Genomic DNA, 19,807 nt, shown 5'->3' with positions numbered 1-19,807 from the left:
CCTCTCTTTCACAAAGCAGCTGATTTGGCGTAGTGGTATGTTGCTCTTGACTGTTTTGCACAGGGACCTTGGCAGTAAAATGTATGGTGGTAACACAGCATTTTTCTTTCACAAAGCAGGTGATTTGGCATAGTGGTATGTTGTTCTGACTCTTTTGCACGGGGACCTTGGCAGTAAAATGTATGGTGGTAACACACCATTTTATTCTAGCAGCTTTCCAAGATTATACAAGCAATGTTTAATGTGTCCCTGTTTTTTGCCTTTTTGAACCACCCCAATAAATTTGGCTTTTTCCAGACTTCTTGTGCTGCGAAGTTGAGATGCAGTTGAGTATTGAGTAGATTTTACAAGGAGCTGAGAGCTGCAGGGGAAGAGAAGTTTAGTGTTGCTTAAATGAAGTTGGTTTGCCTTAATAGCACAACAGGTAGTGTGCTTGCTTTTGATGTAGAAGGTTGTTGGTTCTACTCCCATAAGGGGTGAATGCTGCTGTACTGAAAGTTAAGATACTAACTATGAGCCTGTTATCAGTTTGCCATCCATTTCCTATTGCAATATTACTAGCTTATTTTTAATGTAATTTAGGCAATTTATTCCTCAGGGGCATCAGACACTTTATTTTTCGATGAAACCATGAAATATAAAAGTGATTGCTAGCAGCAACCTCTTCATTACAGATTTATTTAACGTGGAATTATTTAGATGACTTTTTTTACTACTTCAGAGATTGTGCATATTTACTGATAATGGTGGACTGTAGAATTGTGCATGTTTACTGATAATAGTGGACTGTAAAAGTCTGAGTAGACTTTTATGATGGAAATGTGCTGAATTGGGCAGTTTTGTTTCATTGTTTACTGGAAAAATGTTCAAAGCAATAGGAAGGTGTATCAAAGAGCACATGTATGTTCCATATGCAAGGGGCCTATGATTTGAAAACAGCCCAGAATTAATTTTTATCTGCCATGGGTAAAATGTATTTTCTTTGAATGTGGGTTTTAATGTTTTTTCAATGAATGTGAGTTTCAAGGGCAGAGAAGTTTTAATGCCAAGTTTGTTTAGCAGATGTCTTAGTGTTTGTGCTGTAAAATGCAAAATAAAACTTTCAAATGAAGTTCAAATCATCATAGAAGTAAATCAGTATGCACATTAGTGTTTATGGTAAATGGAGTGAAATAGCAAAGTAATGGATCATTGGAATGGCTGCAGGGGGAGGCTCCATTCGACCATGGTTTTGTGAGGGGGAAGTGCGGCAAACTTAGGCAGCCCCAGCTGAACTATACCTCCCAACTGTCCAGATTTTCAAAGAATGAATAGATTTTTTGCTTCTTATTTTTGGTTTGTTCCTCATAAAATTTGAGAATCTTCTGGCAAATCATTTAGGAATTAAGTCACTAAATAATGACACACTAGTTTCAGACTTCATAACCTTCAGAAAAATGCATGCTAAAGTAAGACCTGTTCTATCAATGGTCCCAGTTTATACAAGAGCAATTTTTAGTACTGTTTATATGTTCCCCCAATATATTTGGCCCTGTCCAGATTTATTGCATTAACAGGTTGAGAGGTACATGCAAATAAATTGCTTTATAGAATTAGGCATAACCAAACCTCTCAGCTGTCCCTGATTTTGGCTCAAAATGTTGCTCTTCCCCTAATGATCCCTCCACAAAATAGCAATTTTGGAAGAAAACATGGAGGGTTTATAATTAAGAAATAACTGTAATAATCAGATTACTTTTATTTCAGAAATGCATGTAGATTATTTTATTTTGTCAGCTGCTCAAGTTAGCAGTACTAATATTAAAGTGTCCCTTCTTTGACAGGTTCCCAGCTGTATTGTGTTGCTATTTTATATTTTTACATCACATTTTTGGTCCATTTTTCATAAAATTGTGCTTTTTTTGGCAAATTAGTGACAAATAATTAAAGACTGAAGTTAGAAAATGACAGACATTTGAGTTTCAGATTTCATACCATTCAAAAAATTCATACTAATGCAAGACCTCTATTAGCTTTCTAAGCTTATAAGAGCAATATTTTAAAAATTGTCCTTATTTTTGGACCTTTGCCCCATTTCTTTGTATGGCTTTGTCCAGATTTCTTGCTCTGAGGTTGAGAGGTATGACAAATGTGTCAGGGCCATCACAAGTCAGCCAGTGACATTTCAAACTGTGACATACTTGTTGCACCCCACTCCCCCATGTAGTGACTCTGGATGTGTCGGAGCAAGGCAAGGAGTAGTTATGCAGTGTAAATGTGCAGAGAATCCCACCCATCCAAGGTAGACACAAGTACTAGAGTGGCTTTTCATCTGTCCTTGATTTTTACAGAATGGTCTGGTTTCTGTCATATTTTTTGTACTGTTGATTTATGCTTATTACTCAAAGTGCCTGTTGCTCTGTGTTTAAGTAGCAATACTTTAATGACCATCAGGTAAGCTTGGCTGAGATTGCAAGATGCAAGTAAGCTTTAATAAGCATACTGTTAAAGAATTGCCAACATTGAAAGCCTTTCTGTTGCCATGTAGAGAATACTTAACTAGATAATGTATAAGCCTTGGGTATTGAAATGCATATGCCAGTATTTGTAATAAAGGACAGAATTACATTATTTTAAGAGTCTCATTACACTTGGAGACTTCCAGTCATCTCTGCAGGCTTTACCCGTAAACAGAATGCCAATCGCTTGGTCCATAACCTGTACAGTAATCCTTTTAAGCAATGTATCTTGAGCTTATTTCTTGTTTGCATTTCATTTTTTACTTTGATCATATTTTCCCCATGAAACAAGTAGATGTCAGGCAGCAGGTCTTTTTTTGGATAAGGAACATTTTTACAAGTGGGGGCATCAGAGATTTCTACTTTCAGCATGTTACTTGTTACTTTAATAAAGCTGAATATAAATTATAATTAGAACTGCAGTGCAAGAAGTGGTTTGAGTTGAGTGCTGCTTGTTTTTCTTATACTTGATTTTGACTGGCATTCCATTAATGTATTTAAAAAAAAGGTAATTTATTTTTTCATGCCTCACAACCTTTTTTGTTTCCATCTAGATATTAAGCTGTCATGCAGCCAATGCATTGAAATATTTTTATTCTTCTACACTTCATTTTGTCTTGATTGGACTCTCATAATGACGGTTTGGCATGCAGGGCAGTATATTTAGTTTTTGTGGTTTGCTACTGCAGGTGTGTGTGTGCGTGGTAGGGAATACCTCAGGCTTGAACAATGTACCTTGTATGCAGGTGTTAAAGACCTGAATTCCCTACCCACCACCATTTGTAAAAAAAAAAAATTGCAGATTTTTGCCTCATATTTGATCTGATCTGTTCCTCATAATATCTGTGGTTTGTAAATGCTGCAATGCTTGATATTTGATGGTGCAGTGGTATCATTGTTGCCTCACAGCTTCAGGTTCTCAGGTTTGATTCTTGGCTGGGTTGTCTTCTTGGTGGGGTCTGTATCTTCTCCCTGTGTTTGTGTAGGTTTGCTTTTGTGTCCTCCCATGTTACAAAGACATGTCTGCATTATTTCTTCCTGGGCCCCTGCTGAATTTTTTTTTGTTCCAAGTCAGACTGTCCTGATTAACAAATGTTAAATAAAATTGACAGGCATTTGAATTTCAGACTTCAGGTTTCTGAATGTTTAATTCCTTGCATATTTGATAGTGCAGTGGTAGTATTGTTGCCTCACAGCTATAGGTTTTCTGGTTTGATTCTTGGTTGGGGTGCCTTCTGTGTGGAGTCTGCATCCCCTCCCTGTGTTTGTGTGGATTTGCTCTGGTGTCCTGCCATTTTACAAAGACGTGTCTGCAGTATTTCTCCCTGGGTCTCTGCTGAAAATTGTTTTTGTTCTGTCAGCAGTAAAATTGACAGGCATTTGAATTTCAGACTTCATGTTCTTCAGAAAATACATAGTAACACAACCGTAACACAACCTTTTATTGTAGCAATTTTCAAAGTTTATAAGATGAACATTTGAAATTTGTCCCTATTTTTGGGACTGTATTCCCCCATTATTGGCTTTGTCCAGGGTTTTTGTGCTAAAGTTGACAGCTATGGCAAGAACTGAATTCACTGAATATGTTTGAGGGCTGTATTCCCTCATTACTGGGTTTGTCCAGATGTTTTGTACTAAGAGGTTGACAGCTATCGTAAGAAGTGAATTCACTAAATAATAGCCATTTAAGTTTCAGTCTTCCTATCTTTTACAAAGCAGCTGATTTGGTGTAGTGGTATGTTGCTCTGACTGTTTTGCACAGGGACCTTGGCAGTAAAATGTATGGTGGTAACACAGCATTTTATTCTAGCAACTTTCCAAGATTATACAAGCAATGTTTAATGTGTCCCTGGTTTTTGCGCTTTTGACCCCCCCCCCCAATACATTTTGGCTTTTTCCAGTTTTCTTGTGCTGCAAAGTTGAGATGCAGTTGAGTATTAAGTAGATTTTACAAGGAGCTGAGAGCTGTAGGGGAACAGAAGTTTAGTGTTGCTTAAGTGAAGTCGGTTTGCCTTAATAGCACAACAGGTTGTGTACTTGCTTTTGATGCAGAAGGCTGTGGGTTCTACTCCCACAAGGGGTGGATGCTGCCATACTGAGAATGTTCTCCTTGGTGAAGATACTAACTATGAGTCTGTTATCAGTTTGCCATCCATTTCCTCTTGCAATATTACTAGCTTATTTTTTTAATGTAATATAGGCAATTTATTCCTGAGGGGCAACAGATTTTTCGATGAAACCATGAAATATAAAGGTGTTTGCTAGCAGCAACCTCTTCATTAGTTACAGATTTCTTTAATGTGGAATTATTTAGATGACTTTTACTTCTTCAGAGATTGTGCATATTTACTGATAATGGACTGTAGAATTGTGCATATTTAATGATAATGGACTGTATAATTGTGCATATTTACTGATAATGGTGGACTGTAGAATTGTGCATATTTACTGATAATGGTGGACTGTAGAATTGTGCATATTTACTAATAATGGTGGACTGTGGAAGTCTGAGTAGACTTTTATGATAAATGTTCTGAACTGAGCAGTTTTGCCATTATGGGTGCATGCGTTTTGTTTCATTGCTTACTGGAAAAATGTTCAAAACAAATTTAAAATGCCCTCTAACAACTGTACTGTATTGTACAAGGAATATAATTTAGTACAATGAGGAAGGTGTATCAAAGAGCACATGTATGTTTCATATGCAAGGGGCCTATGATTTGACAACAGCCCAAAATTAATCTTTATCTGCCACTGGCAAAATGTATTTTCTTTGAATGTGGGTTTTAATGCTGTTTCAATGAATGTGAGTTTCAAGGGTAGAGAAGTTTTAATGCTAAGTTTTCATTGTGAGACCGCATTGCTTTGTTTAGCAGATGACTTAGTGTTTGTGCTGTAAAATACAAAATAAAACTTTCAAATGAAGTCCAACTCATCATAGAAATAAAGCAGTATGCACATTAGTGTTTATGGTAAATGGAGTGAAATAGCCAAGTAATGGTTCATTGGAATGGCTGCAGAGGCTCCATTCAACCATGATTTTGTCAGGGGGGAAGGGCAGCAAACTCAGACAGGCCCAACTGAACTATACCTCCCAACTGTCCAGATTTTCAAAGAATGAATAGATTTTTGCTTCTTATTTTTGGTTTGTTCTTCATAAAATGTGTAGTTTTCTGGCAAATCATTTAGGAATTAAGTCACTAAATAATGATACACTGAGTTTCAGACTTCATAACCTTCAGAAAAATGCATGCTAAAGTAAGAACTGTTATTCTATCAACTGTCTCAATTTATACAAGAGCAATTTTTAGTACTGTTTATATGTTCCCCCAATATATTTGGCCTTGTTTAGATTTACGGCATTAACAGGTTGAGAGGTACATGCAAATAAATTGCTTTATAGAATTAGGCATAGCCAACCTCTCAACTGTCCCCGATTTTGGCTCAAAATGTTGCTCTTCCCCCTAATAATCCCTCCACAAAATAGCAATTTTGGAAGAAAACATGGAGGGTTTACAATTAAGAAATAACAGTAATAATCAAAGTTATAGATTACTTGAAATGCATGTAGATTCTTTTATTTTGTCAGCTGCTCAAGTTAGCAGTACTAATATTAAAGTGTCCCTTCTTTGACAGGTTCCCAGCTGTATTGTGTGGCTATTTTATATGTTTGCATCACATTTTTGGTCCATTTTTCATAAAATTGTGTTTTTTGGCAAATTAGTGACAAATCACTAAAGACTGAAGTTAGAAAATGATGACAGACATTTGAGTTTCAGATTTCATACCGTTCAGAAAATTCATACTAATGCAAGACCTATTCTATTATCTTTCTAAGTTTATTAGAGCAATATTTAAAAATTGTCCTTATTTTTGGGCCTTTGTCCCACTTCTGTGTATGGCTTTGTCCAGATTTCTTGCTCTGAGGTTGAGAGGTATGACAAATGTGTCAGGGCCATCACAGTCAGCCAGAGACATTTCAAATTGTGACATAGTTGTTGCACCCCACTCCCCCATGTAGTGACTCTGGATGTGTCCAAGCAAGGCAAGGAGTAGTTATGCAGTGTAAATGTACAGTGTGTCCCCCCATCCAAGGTAGATACAAGTACTACAGTGGCTTTTCATCTGTCCTTGATTTTGCAGAACGGTCTGGTTTCTGTCATATTTTTGTACTGTTGATTTATGCTTATTACTCAGAAAGTGCCTGTTGCTCTGTGTTTAAGTAGCAATGCTTTAATGACCATCAGGTAAGCTTGTCTGAGATCTTAAGATGCAAGTAAGCTTTAATAAGCATACTGTTAAAGAATTGCCAACATTGAAAGCCTTTCTGTTGTTGCCATGCAGAGAATACTTGACTAGATAATGTATAAGCCTTGGGTATTAAAGGACAGGATTCCATTATTTTAAAAAGCTCATTACACTTGTTGGAGACTTCCAGTCATCTCTACAGACTTTACCCGTAAACTAAACAGAATGCCAATCATGTGTGGTCTATAACCTGTACAGTAATCCTTTAAGCAATGTATCTTGAGCTTGTTTCTTGTTTGCTTTTCATTTTTTACTTTGATCATGTTTTCCCCATGAAACAAGTAGATAGTTGTCAGGCAGCAGGTCTTTTTGGATAAGAAACATTTTTACAAGTGGGGGCATCACAGAGATTTCTACTTTCAGCATGTTACTTGGTACTTTAATAAAGCTGAATATAAATTATAATTAGAACTGCAGTGCAAGGAGAAGTGGTTTGAGTTGAGTGCTTCTTGTTTTTCTTATACTTGATTTTGACTGGCATTCCAGTAATGTATTTAAAAAGTAATTTATTTTTTCATGCCTCACAACCTTTTGTTTCCATCTAGATATTAAGTAAGCTGTCATGCAGCCAATGCATTGAAATATTTTTATTCTTCTACACTTATTTCTGTCTTGATTGGACTCTCATAATGATGGTTTGGCACCCAGGGCAGCGTATTTAATTAAAGTTAGTTTTTGTGGTTTTGAGCATAGCTCCTCCCCTTTCTAGTTGGCCACACCTCTTCCCCTTGACCTCACCCATTCAGCTGTCTCCTGCAGCCCCCCTTTGATTTGAAGTCACCAGCCACCACTGGGAAAAATAATGTTCTTACTTAAGAGTGAACCTGCAAGCTACCCTAAAAATTATAGACCAATAACTTCTCTTCCAATGGCGTATAAACTATACATGGGAACTGACGCCGACAGTGTTTATAGTCATTTAGAAGAAAACTCAATTATGGCAGTAGAACAAAAAGGCAATAAAAGAAAGTCATATGGAACAAAGGATCATTTATTGTTAAAGTTATAGTGGAGAACTGTAAGAAGGGGAAGAATCTAAGTATGGCATGGATTGACTACAAAAATGCATTTGATAGTATCCCACATTCATGGATAAAAGAGTGCTTAAAAATGTATAAGATACACCCAACACTAATTGACTACATTACAGTAACCATGAAACAGTGGCAGACCACTTTGCAATTAAGCCATGATAAAGGACAGATTATTATCTCGGGGATAAAAATTCAAAGGGGGATATTCCAGGGTGACTCTGTTGCTGTTGCTATTCTGCCTTGCCATTAATCCATTAAGCTGTTTACATAACTACTTAGGCCATGGCTACAATTTGGCTCCTAGAAAACAACACAGTCTAATGACTTCTCATCTTCTCTTTGTCGATGATTTAAAACTGTATAGCTCATCAGATGAGGAACTGAAAGCACAGCTGCAGGTTGTCAAAACTTTTTCAGATGATATTGGAATGTCATTTTGTCTTGATAGATGTGCAAAAGCAACCTTTAAAAAAGGAAAACTGCAGCACCAGGAAAAACATCAGTTTGGGACAAGAATGTGATAAAAAAAGAACTTGAGCAAGAGGGAGTGTATAAATACATGGGAATTGATGAAGGATCAGCAATAAAACATGAACAAATGCGAATAAAACTCAGTAAGGAGTACTTTAGAAGACTTAAATTAATCCTGAAAACAGCATTGACATCTAGGAACAAGATCCAAGCCATAAATCAGTTTGCTCTTCCTGTCCTAACTTATAGTTTTGGAGTGATTGACTGCCCCCAAAATGTGTTGAATAGATTTGATATTAAAACAAGAAGGATGCTTCATGCTTACCAAATGATTTATAAAAATCAGTGTATACCAAGATTAAATATTCCCCGTTCCGAAGGAGGGATGGGCCTTCTTGAAATTGATTACATGTATAGATTTGCAATCGTAGGATCTACACATATCTACTGACCTCACAAGATACAAATGTAGTGAAAGTTTTGAAACATGAGGAGAATAAATCTATGATGACATCTCTGCCTAACTTAGCAGAAGCCTATCGACGTCAAGAAGGAATGGAAATCAAATCAGAAGTAGATAAAAATCAGGCAGCAACTGAATGTGCTAAAAACAAAAGAAAGAATATAAGGTGAAGGACCAGACGAGAAGGCAAGAAATGTGGAAAAAACATAAATATAGTTCCAAATATAGAAAAATTCTGGAAGAGCCTTATGTTGATCAAGAACAAATGCAGGAATTGTTAAGGAGAGGTGAATTCACTTCAAGAAATGAAAGGTTAATATTGGCAGCCCAAGATGGTGGGCTACATACATGCTGGTTTACAAAGTCCATTAAACATGTGGGAGAAACAGACATATGTAGGTTTTGTAAATCCGAATTGGAAACAGTCACACACCTCGTTGCTGGTTGTGACGCACTAAAGACAGAGGGACTGTATACTGAAAGGCATAATAATGTGGCGAGACTGTTACACTGGAGATTGTGCAAACATTATGGTATAGAAGTGGCTGAAAACACTGGAAACATGATCCACAAAGCATCATAGAAAATGATGAAGTTTATATCACATGGGATCACCCAATAACAACAGTTCAAAAGATAGATGCTAGAAAACCAGATATAGTGGTCCAGGAAAAGAAAACAAAAGTAGCATTGATCATTGAAATCGCCACACCTAGTGACTACAGTGTCTTACGTACAGAGAGACACAAAGTCATAAAATACCTGGATCTGCAGTCAGAAATGAGAGTCATGTGGAAGAAAGATACCCAGACAGTTCCAATAGTAGTAGGAGCAATGGGTCTTATAAAAAAGAATTTACAGTCATATTTAGATATGTTACCAATAGCCACGGTGGTACAGCGGTAGCATTGTTGCCTCACAGCAAGAGGTTCTCCTGTTCGATTCTCGGCTGGAGTGCCTTCTGTGTGGAGTCTGCATGTCCTCCCCATGGTCGAGTGGCCTCCAAAAGACATGTGTGAATGGGAGTGCCTTTGCTGAAGGTTGGGTGTCGGGCTGGCAACTCGGCACCATAAAAATTGACTGCCAGCCATTAGTGGACTGGAGTTCCGCTGTGGCGACCCCTAACCGGGAAAAGCCAAAAAGACAAACAGACATTTAGATATGTTACCAATTCATGTAACAGCGTACGAATTGCAGAATGAGTCATTACTGGGCACATTGCGGGTGCTGTGAAGAGCACTTTTGGCTGACATCAAAGAGTGGAACAATACTAATTTCATGAACTTTAATCGTACTGTGACTTAGGAATGGGGGTCCATTCCCATCATGGTATTAGAAACCCAAAAGACTTGGAGAAATTAAAAATGGCAGAAGCCATATTATAACATCATGTAAACATCTGCATCAGTGCAGCTACACCCTTTAGGAAGAAGCACAGGGCAAGCCCCAGAAACAAGCCCACATGTTGGAACCATAATAATCACCAAACTTTACAATAAAAGGAAGAGAATTTTGGCCAAACGAAGAGGAGTAGTTCCCAGAGTGCTAGAGCCCTTGTCACTGAAATAAAGAAAAAACTCTTGCAATTTAATCCACCAATGCCAAGTTTGAAGCTTAAATAGCTACCCAAGCCAAAGACAATTACAAGGCCTTTTTTTAATTATGTTGGTAATTTTGAAAGAGCATTGCAACAATACTCTGAACTGATTGTGAATGATGCTGCCTACACAGAGGCTGAAGATATAGCCAACCTACTAACTGATAAACACAGCTTTAACTTTACCCCCCTTCATACCTCTATCTGCACCTCAAGTTATACAAGTCCCTTGCTATAGTTACAAGCAAAGCTGCAATAAACCTTCATTTAAGCAGCCATGTGGTCAGCTAAGGAAAAGTGAGACGTTAATAGCAAATGCCAATAAAATTCTTGGCATTATCCTTGGTAAAATAGACTCCAGGAAGAAAAAGAGGTAATACTTCCACTATACAGGACCTTCGTCAGGTCACATATTGAGTATTGTAAGCACTTATGAAAGCCATACAAGGAGATGTTTTCAGGCTACTGGCAGGAGTCCACAGGAAAACGACCAAAGGTAATACTTAGAAGAGAAATGGAGGAAGACAATATGGGTGCACAAGAGCAAGACAGTGGGATGTGGAATGGTTGTCTTTAACAGGAAGGACAGACTGGGGAGGAGAGAAACAGCAAAAGTGGAGTATAGGATTCAAATTCTGCTTAAAATTATGAAATAACTTCTGAGAGAGCTTTATGGACATATGAAATAGATTATGAGAATGTGTTATGGAAAGAGAATCCATGGAAGGATGCAAGAAGGCATGGGACAGATGAAGTGGTGGTGGAAAAGATTGGAAAGGAGGTGTGATCATTTTCAGAATAGATAGACTTGTGGTCATGTAATTAGTTAGGATAACTTACTGGCATACCTACATGACTTCAATATAGTCATTTGCATAACTGCAACATTCCCTTTTTAAGGAAAGAAAAGAACAAGGGTATCTTAACAGAGTGACTGAAATGGACATCAGAAACTACATTACAGATGAAAATGGGGATCATGTCCCTGTGAAGAAATGTGCATGGCTTTTTACAAATTAGTGCCTGTAGCCCAGAAATCTTCCTAACAGAAGTGTATATTGCAAGAAGTGAGTTTTCTAGGCAATAATAATGAGGATTCATCTATTGACAGTTACTAGGGGAAGTAAAGCACTGAATATCATAAATACAGTTCTGTTAAGTTACCATAGGACATATGCCTTTCAAGTGCTGTAGCCTTAAATAGGACAAAACAGCACTGCTGACACAAATCACAACAGAATGCAATGAGTGCTCAAGGAGTTACTGTTCTCTGGCAGGGAGTCTTCTTGGTGCGGAAATTAAACCTCCTGGAGGGAAAAATTCACCTGTTCTCAAATGATCACAGTGTGCCTGTAAAAAGGATAGGAGTGTGTCACTCACTATTTGCTGATGGACCTCTTTGCCATTGTATCGCCCATTACAAAACCTTTAGTCTGACAGCTGATGAAAAACTTTGGTGGAAAGCTAACATCTATCTCTCTCTTATAGATATATATATATATATATATATATATATATATATATATATATATATATATATATATATATATATATAGGTTCATAGGCTCATAGGTATGTACTAGGCTAATGTCCCTGGAGCCTTTACAAGCCTAGACCTTAGGATTACCCTGGCATCCTGCCACCCAACATTAGTTTCCAGTGCTTCTGTTGAGTAGAGCCACTGGAGTGATCCCCAGGTTGAATTTTCTATTTCCCATCCACTCATCAAGATTTCTCTTGAAGACGGCCAGTGTAGTGCTCTATTTGACATGTATGAGAAGTCTATTCCATAGCATGGACAGTCTCTGGCTTATGAACCTCTCTCTCCAGCATGTTCTGTTGATTGTGGCAATGAGGTTGAGGTCTCTGGAGCATGTGGTTAGTTTAGTGCATTTTTCTATAATTCCTGAGTGGGGAATGGCATCAAAGGCCTTGGCCAGATCAAGGTAGGCTGTATGAACCACCTTGCCCTCATCCACAGCTCTGGTGACTCAGTCAAAGAAGTCTACCAGGTTGAGCAGGCATGATCTACCCTTCACAAAGCCAAACTGTGTCAGATCTAGAGTTTGGAGATTCCCTATATCCTTGTTTCTGAGGTCCATGATGATGCATTCCATAGCTTTGCATATCAGACTCATCAGACTAATGGCGCAATAGTTCCCAGGGTCTGTAGTCGCTCCTCCTTTATGGAGAGGGATGACTGTAGCACTGCGCCAGGACAAAGCCTGATGTGAGGCTGTGATTGAACAGGGCACACAGGTGTGGTACCAGTTCACTCTGTAGTTCATGCAGAACACAGCCAGGGATATTGTCAGGTCCCATAGAATTGCATTGTAACAGTAAAGGAAAGAAGACAGAAAGTCATTGGGTATGCAGGAAGTGTAACAGTTGAATTTCTAGTCACATTAACTAATGGGGCTACAACCATGTGAGACAGAGAGAGAAAGAGACTGAGACAGCAATGTACTATATATGAGCAGTGTGTGGAAGCTGTGACAGAAATAGTCATTTAAAATATATCTGGACAGTAAGACATATTTGTTCACAAGAACTTTCTTGTCATGGAGTACAAATGTGACAATTAGTAATTTGTAGGTCTGTTAATATCCATCACCACCCTTACATGGTTTACCTTTTGCACCATCTTATACGGTATATGAAGTGCTGATTAAGAATTCTTGACCATCAGTATCCTCTCCAGTTGAAAATACACCTGGTAAAATTTGTTTTCCCCACACTGAAGTCACCAAGGATGAAAAGTGATCTTTAACCATGTGATATCAACTCTGGGGGAAATGTGAGATGCATTCATAGACTTTAATGCATAGAGATGTATCTATTAAAGTGTGTGGACCTATTATTTTGGGTCATCTTTTTGATAAAATGATTATGGAGCTACTCCCTACCCCCCCCCCCACTCTCAGTCAAATGTGGCATACCTCAGGACTCAATACTTCAACATCTTTACAAATCAACTCTACTTAACAACCACAAAAGCCGGTATAGTCCAATACGTGGATGACACTACTCTAATCTGCTCTGCATCCAACATCCGTCTCCTGCAAATCCATGCCCAAAAATCCTTTTCAGAAATAGAAAACTGTCTAAACAATTCTCAGCTGATACTGAACCCTAAAAAAAACACAGCTAATGTTATTCTACCCAATAAAAACTAATGACCTCACCTTCTCCATTCTCTCGGCCAATAAGACTCTTATCACATCTGTCTCTGAGGCCAAACTACTAGGTCTTACAATTGCCCATCAATTTAAATACAATAAACACATATCCCTAACCATCTCCAAAGTCCACAAAAAGCTAGGATGCCTCTATTGTAGCAAGATGTTCTTAATCTCCAGAACTGCCATAGCCAGAACACATCTCTTATCAACACTACTCTATTCATTCCCAGTGCTAACAAATCTAAATAAAGCCAACCTGAATAAACGTTCAACATGTTATAACAAAATAGCTAGGTTTGCAACCAACAGTAAATCATGCTCTCACCACTGCCAATCCCTACAGAAACTACACTGGCTAGAATTTCCAAACTTACTACGCTACCACCAGCTCAACATACCCCATCAAATACTATGCCACCCTGATAAAACCCCTGTCCTAACAGGCCTCCTAAACTTCTATAGCACCAACAGGGAACTACGATACAGTAACAAAGCCCTAATTGAAGTCATTCCATGTAAAAACAGCACAGGGGAATCTCAATTCCCTTATGAAGTTGCAAAAACATGGAACCCCCTACCCCCAGACCTCAGGCTACAAAAAACACACTACCACATTCAAAAAAAAACTTAAATCACACCTTTATGAAAACCATATATGTAACTATAATGACTCTCCCTGAATCCACCCCACTCCTAGGCTATTATTCATTGCTGACTGATGAACACTATTTCACTGACTTTATGCTATACCTAGGCACATTGTACATAGTGTAAATATATATTAAATTTATTACTATGATGTCAACTGTATATATATATATATATATATATATATATATATATATATATATATATACTGTACTTACACTCACTATACAAATGTACTGTGATCAGATACTTCTACTACAACCTTCCTTTTGCTTAACTGTTAGCCTTATTTGAACATGTTTTTTAAACTGTTGTTAAACTTTAACTACTTTTTACTTATTCACTCTGTAACTTTGTGGAGCTTTTTTCCCCAGGACTCCACTGAAAACAGATACCTGTTGACCAGTCAAATATCCTGGTAAACAAATGTTAAATAAATAAATAAATAAAAGAAAAAAGAAAAGAAAACGTCTCAAATACTAAGGCTCCTGTGGGGTAAGATGTGTTGTGGCACTTAACTTACCAGATGCTGTAATGCACTATTAACAATAATGTTGTTTTTCCTGTATGAGAAACCTTTTATGATGAGGTTTGCCACTTAGAAGGATTTCCTGACTATTGTGGCAATGTGATTGTCAAAAGAGAGACTGCTGTCCAACTGTGTCCCAAGGTCTGTTATCATACTTTCAGTCTTAAGTAGACTACCGCCTATGTGGTAGTTCATGGGTACAGAGTTTTTATCAAAGGGGATGACAATGCACTTTTTAATACTGAGCTTGAGGCCATGGCTTTGACACCAGGCATCTGTCTCAGTGAGGCCCATTTGTAGGATGTCCACATCATTAGGAGTTTTGATTATGGCTCCTAGTTTGCAGTCATCTGCGAACTTCGTTAGCCAAAGACCTTCTATGTTAGCCTGTACTTCAGAGAAGTAGATACAAAATAGGAGAGGACCCAGGACTGAACCCTGTGGTACTCCACTTGTCACTGGTCTGAAGTTGGATTTGGTGGCTGCTACTTTCACAGTGTGGGTTCTGTCAGTGAACCAGTTGGCAACCCATCTTGTGACATAGCGATTTATGCCTAGTTTAGTGAGTTTATCTATAATTCCAGAGTGGGGGATGGTGTCGAAAGCCTTGGTGAGATCTAGATAGGCTGTGAGAACCCCTCGTCTACGGCTTTGGTGACTGCTTCAAGGAAGTCTATCAAGTTTAGGAGGCATGATCTGCCTTTTACAAACCTGAACTGGGTGGGGTCCAGAGTTTGGAGATTACCAATGTCTTTGTTAATAAGTTCCATGATGATACGTTCCATGGCCTTGCAGACCAGGCTCATCAGGCTAATGTGGTGGTAGTTCTCAGGGTCCATGCTAGCTCCATTCAGTGGTCACAAAGCCTCAGGTGAGGCTATGACTGAACATGGTACTTAGGTGGGGTGCCAGTTCGTTCTGTAGTTCGTGTGGAACGCAGCCTGGGATGTTGTCAGGTCCCATGGATGCTGTGTTCTTGGCTTTGGAGAGTGTGGTTTTTGCCTGTGCAGCCATGATTACAGGAACTTTGCATTCTTCCGGTATAGAGATGGGCCCTTTAGGGGGTGAGAGAGAGGTAAAGTTAGTACTGAACCTAGCTGCCAGGATGTTGGCAATATCAGTTGGTTCTGTATATTTAGTGACATTGTGCTGTAACTCAGAGCAGATCTGATTATACGAGATTAATGCATTTAAAATTTATATAAGCATAAGTGTGAATCTTATTTATAGTTTTATATGTTTCATAAAAGGTTTTAGGAAAACTGTTACATTTCTAAACGTTCTATATTAAATTATTTGTCTTAAATTATGGTTTATTGCATTCTTTAAGCACTTTGCAGGGGGTGGTTCATTTATGATGCAATTTATGAATATTTATGAGGCTGATGTCATTGATCATGTGTTTAATGTTATTTAAACGGGGCAGTTAGTAATGGCACTGTCTGATGATGTTTTGGAATTGTACAAGACGAAAGTGGTCACTATTTATTTTATTTTTTTTTATTTTACATTTGTTTACCAGGATGGTCCGACTGGGAGAGTGCCCATTTTCAGCGGAGGCCTGGGGAGAAAAGCTCCAGTCTAAGCTTACATACAAATTATCACAAGAAGTAACAGAAATTATAAACAAAATTGACAAAAAAATGAGTGTTAACACATTTACAGGATAAAAATGTAAAAACAAAAATACATGCATAGTATCAAATAGAACAAGACTTTAAACACTTGAATATAGACAAATGTATGGCTGAATTTATTTATGTAGAATAACATAAAATTAGTTAGGAAATTAAGCAGGGAGAAATATTGATGAGTAGATGGGAAATAGAAAATTCACCCCGGGGATCACTCCAGTGGCTCTACTTGACAGAGGCACTGGGAACTAAGGTCGGGTGGCACGATGCCAGGGTAATCCTATGGGCTAGGCTTGTAAAGGCTCCAGGGTCATTAGCCTAGTACACACCTATGAACCTATGTGATTGTGCACTTTAAAGACTCACTGAAGGCTAAAAATGGATTAGAAATGCTCAGTGCAAGTCAGATTATTGGTAAGAAATGCTAAGAATTCATAAACTGCTGAATTTAACCTTGACATGGATGCAGAGTGCAATGTCATGAGTGAAGATATTTTAGAAGCACTGAGTCCAAAATGCAAAAAAAGATAACTGCGTGCACATGGTCTATATATACTCAGAGCATCAGGTAAAGCTTTGGGTCACAGACTAATAAAGTGACTATAAAAATAAGTGTAAAATCTTGTTTCCAATTACAGCAGCTAATTCTCCAAATAGAAGTTGCTTGCCTTGTGAAAATGTAAAAAAAGGTACATGAAATTCATAATATGAAAGCAAAACAGGAATGTGTGAAGGAACAGTCACACAGTCAGAGAAAGAGATGTCAAATTACATACAGAGTAATAACAATGATCCATCATGATTATACTAATTTACTTACAGGCTAAGATGCTTGCCAGGAGAAGACGATATATAAATAAAACCTGATGCTCTGCCAGGGATACATGTTCCATGAAAAGGGCCACTATATCTCAAAAAATAGAACAAAGCAGAAAGTAAGGTGAATAGAAACCATACATATGTATCATTAACAAGAACAGAACAGCTGAATAGTAATGGAACAGTTGGAGTGATCCATAACATCTGAATAAAGAGATTAAAAGAGAGCATCGCCCATTGTTTACAGCTGGAGAAGAAGTCTCAGCAGCGCCAGACTTTTCTTTTTCAACAGTAAATGTCAACCAGAGTTTTTGGTAGGTAAACCTAGATGAGTAAAGTATCAAATTGTATACATTTACTATGCTAGTAGGAAGATATGGATTCTTTAGTCTACTGTTTGGTATTTCATTATAGGTTCATTGGGGAAAACTATGCTAATGACCACATGGGCCTTGTTAAACCCAGCCATGCATCCCAAATATATCTGAGAGGTTTTAGTGGCCTTAACATTATTTTAAAAGGTATATGTACACAAATGCTTGGGTGGTCTAAAATTCACAGGTTGCCTCTGTCCAGTGAGAATATTGGTGCCAGACTAAGGGTGAATTTCGATTCCCCATCCACTGGTTCAAGTTCTACTTGAATAGGGATAGGGAAACACTCTGCTTTACATGCATGGCAACATGTCCTATTAATGTCACAAAACAAGGTTCAAGTTCCTTGATATGATAATCATGATGTTTGTTTTACAGATATGTAGAAGGTCCATCACAATGAAATGCAAAGATATCTTGTATGCCAGGCATTGATCAGCCCTCAACAGACTGTAGAGAGCAAGTACAGAGTAGGGCTTTCAGGCAATCTGCCTAGTTGTTTGCACCCTGTGTCCTTGTTAGGGATCTCTGTGGATATTCTGTTTATTGCATGTGCCTTTTCAGGGACATACCAAAGGGAAAGCTGTACTTCATTGGGTCTGATAAGGCCGACTACACCATAACTGCATACAACCTAGATACCATACCCTTGCTTATAAGTTGAGCAACATAGAATGATTTCCTTACTACCATACAAACATGATGGTCAAAGGCCAGGTAGCTGAAAGATGCTGTAGAATTAACTGAATGATTTATTATTCTGGAGTCAACACATGAAAAGCACAACAAGAGACCGATACAGCTGCTAAATAAATTAAGACATAATTTCAAGTTAAATAGGATCAAATCTAAACTAAGAGGGACAAAACTGAAGTACATAGGTTATATTCACATATAAAAGAGACTGAAAACTGATAAAGAAGAATTCAAACCAACTGTGCAAATGTTAAATCCAGACTACAAGCAAGCAAGCATCAGAGGCGCTCCTAGGAATGATGCAGTATTTGCAAAGTATGTATGCAATGGCTGTGAGATAACTAAGAGTATAAGAAAGCTATTAGAACAATATGTAGCCTGGAAATGGAGCTATAATCAAAAGAAGCATGTTGAAATGTTCAAGAAATTGGCTATACAAGCACCGCTGTGATAATGCTACAATGTGCATAAGCCATTTGTGTTGCAAGCAGATGCCATTAAGTATGGTACAGGAACTGTGCTCCTACAAGGGAAAGGACCAGTTGCTTTTGGGTTATGGTGACTTTCAGATGCACAAAAGTAATCTTTTCAAACATAAAAGGAGTTGTTAACAATAATATATGGATATGAGAAATTCCATAAGTCTTTGTTGGAAATGGACACAGACCCTGTACAGTACAGTCAAAGATCTTTGTGAAAGGCACTGCTGAAACTGTAGAAGATATTACTTAACATACAGAAGCGCAACATAAAAATGAAATACAGACCAGACAAGGCACATCATTTTGCCACTCAGTATGAAGAATATTTTGACAAAAAAAGGTGTAGTAAACGGAAAGTACAGGTGTTAAGAAAATTATAAGTCAATGCACTATTTTGTAACCACTTAAAAATTAATGTGGCCAGTTGCTGCCTCCCATAGCATCAACCCAAACAATTGAAAATTCACTGCATACCATATGCTCAAGTATTAAGGTTAAAATTTCTACTGTTCTGGATGATACTAGCATATCTCCATCCAATAAAACTCTATCACCCTGAGTGCATACCTTCTAAGTTATGACCCTCAGCAAAGTGTCACATGCCCCATCAGCATAACTACAAAATGGAAGCCAGGATTGTCCACAAAACACACTCCATTGTGGAATCACTAGGGTGCAACTGCCCAGATTTTCCACAGAAGACTGAATTACCTACGTACTGGGGTTCCCCTGTCTCCACGATGGTGCAACCTGAAAGTTGGTTTAATAAGTAGAGGTACACAAGGAGAGCAGGGGATGTATATCCATAAAAAATGTGTCTGTATTTTTAATTCTGAATACTTTTCATATTTGGAATCTTTAACTCATTTCAAAACCACAGATGTGTGAGGTGATAACAAATGAGTTAATAGTTTGTCATGGAGCTCAATAAATCAGCTAGCCATACAATACTAGACTTGAGTCTTATTAATTTGGTCAATCCTTTTACATTTCCAATAATTCAAAAATCCACTTCTAAATAACCACTACAAAGTCCTCACATGCTACTCAGCTTAAAAAACTCACAGATCTA

The sequence above is a fragment of the Protopterus annectens genome, chromosome 6.part0 (genome assembly GCF_019279795.1).
Source record: "Protopterus annectens isolate FY-2018-M chromosome 6.part0, PAN1.0, whole genome shotgun sequence".
Lineage (NCBI taxonomy): Eukaryota > Metazoa > Chordata > Ceratodontiformes > Protopteridae > Protopterus > Protopterus annectens.
Note: the sequence above shows the minus strand (reverse complement) of the source record.